This window comes from Oncorhynchus nerka, unplaced genomic scaffold, assembly GCF_034236695.1.
Source record: "Oncorhynchus nerka isolate Pitt River unplaced genomic scaffold, Oner_Uvic_2.0 unplaced_scaffold_2406, whole genome shotgun sequence".
NCBI classification, from domain to species: domain Eukaryota; kingdom Metazoa; phylum Chordata; class Actinopteri; order Salmoniformes; family Salmonidae; genus Oncorhynchus; species Oncorhynchus nerka.
Genome location: NW_027038888.1, coordinates 37,086 through 39,371, shown reverse-complemented (window position 1 = coordinate 39,371; position 2,286 = coordinate 37,086). Strand labels below are relative to the sequence as shown.

At 38.0% G+C, this 2,286-nt stretch overlaps 1 long non-coding RNA gene across 1 annotated transcript; it reads right to left on the bottom strand.

Moving 5' to 3' along the window:
* Positions 1-267: 267 nt before the first annotated feature.
* On the bottom strand, positions 268-1,884 carry LOC135567196 (uncharacterized). The gene is made up of 3 exons (XR_010462290.1): positions 1,689-1,884; positions 1,430-1,539; positions 268-816 (listed from the first exon to the last, which is right to left on the bottom strand). It is a non-coding gene; the product is annotated as an uncharacterized LOC135567196 (long non-coding RNA).
* Between the last annotated feature and the right edge of the window lie 402 nt (positions 1,885-2,286).

Genomic DNA, 2,286 nt, shown 5'->3' with positions numbered 1-2,286 from the left:
TCCCTGTTGAAGACAGTACTCACTGGTGTTAATCTGATATTCTGTCTCCTCTTTCACTGCCAAAATGTCTTCCTCCTTCACCTTTATTGAGATAGCATCCTCTTCCTCTCTAAACAGTTCATTCTCTTCTGTCACTATAACAGCCTCCTCTTCCTCCTTTTTCATTCTGAAAGATTCTTTCTCTTCTTTCACTATAACAGTCTTCTTTCCTTCACTATAACAGCTCTTCCTTCATCTTCCCTCCTTTTTCATTCTGAAAGATTCTTCCTTCACTATAACAGTCTCATCTTCCTCCTTTTTCATTCTGAAATGTTCTTTCACTATAACAGCATCTTCTTCCTTCACTATAACAGTCTCCTCTTCCTCCTTTTTCATTCTAAAAGGTTCTTTCTCTTCTTTCACTGTAACATCAACCTCTTCATCTTCCACGACAATGTTCAGCGCCAGAGCTTCTTTCTCCGTACAGCAGACATCCTCTTCTTTAGCAGGGGATGAGTAGTTTAGTGAGCTCATGGTCAGGGATTTATTATTAGCGACTTGCCTAGTGCTAGGCTCAGTATCAATATATAACAAGTTTGCAAATTAGGTTACAGTTAACCAGTTAATACGTCAACAGAACTGTGTTTAAAACACTGAGATTAGATCATGTACATTAAGATGATCTAAAGCGTCAATCTTTCAGTTTTATGTTGGCTAGCAAGCTAAAGAGGTGGTTGAAAGAGTATCCGTGTTGTTGTTCCTGAAGAAGCGTCCGTCCAGTCCATTATACGTCACGGAAGAATCATCACCTGAAAGACTCACATCGCCATCTGCTGACTGGAGTCGGTAACACAGTTTGGAAACAGTTACTACACTTTTTGTATTGGAAAGAACGTCATAATAATTTAACAATGAGCTGATATATTCTCTCTTACGTCTTACAACTAATACTTTCCTGTACACAGACGTAGAAGCTTAATATGAATATGTAGATGATGCATAAATACTTTGAATAGGTAGTGTGTTTATACACATTTACTCTGTTAATTTTTTATCTAGATGTGACCATACTATTCCCTTAAAGCTACGCTACAAAGCTACAACAGGTGTAGACATTACCGTAAAATTCTTACTGACAAGCCCTTAAAACTTGTTATGGAAGCGGTTCCTCATAGGGAATCGAAATTTCTGAAATTTCAAGTGCACCACGCATAGTTTATGATAAAAATCAAAATGTCATAAAAATTGACATCCAATATACCAAATTAAAGCTACACTCGTTGTGAATCTATTCACCGAGTCAGATTTGTAAAATGCTTTTCGGGGAAAGCATGAGACGCTATTATCTGTACCATGCAGCCTCACATAAATGCAGCATTACAAAAACGACAGATTTTTCGTTAGCGCTCGCAAACGAAAAGGCTGAAATAAAATATAAAACATTCCTTACCTTTGACGAGCTTCATTCTTGGCACTCCTAGATGTCCCATAAACATCATTTAGGGTCTTTTTTTCGATTAAATCGGTCCATATATAGCCTAGATATCGAGCTAGGAATACCTTGGGAATGGAGTAAAAAATTAGCATTTTATAACGTAACGTCATTTTTTAAAATGCCAAAAGTCGACGATAAACTTTCACAAAACACTTCGAAATACTTTTGTAATGCTACTTTAGGTATTAGTACACGTTAGTAAGCGATAAAATACCTCAGGAGACCGTGTGGAATCGTTAGCTGGTCCGTGGAGAAAAACATGTTTGAAAATGGTCGCTCGAAAATCTGGGCGGTGGCAGTAGGAAAGTAGTTCTCTTGTTTGGGTTAGACCAAGAATCAATTGCGAAACTAATGACGTAACTGTAGACAGCATGGGGAAGCTGTAGCCAATGAGAACGCGGCTCTATTTAATTCTGTTCTCTGTAAACAATTGCCTGTAGGCGCGGAAGAATATATTTTTACACTTTCAGTGAACAGATTTTCATGACCTATTCGACCGAAACGCACGTTCTGTAAATGGCACAGGCGTTATTTAAACACTTTTGGAAAGGTCTGACTGTTTCCTTTCCACACAAACTAACCAAATGAACGTACCATATTCCTGGCATGAATAGCAGGGCGCTGAAATGTTGCGCGATTTTTTTTTTTAAGACTGCGAAAATTCGCTTGCTCCATAACAAGTTTTAACCAACAATGTAGTTAAGAAAAATAAGAGATGAGAAAAAAAATTACACAATAAAAAAACTATACCGTGGCTACAGAGTCAATGTGGAGGCTGGGGGTACCAGTACAGAGTCAATGTGGAGGCTGTA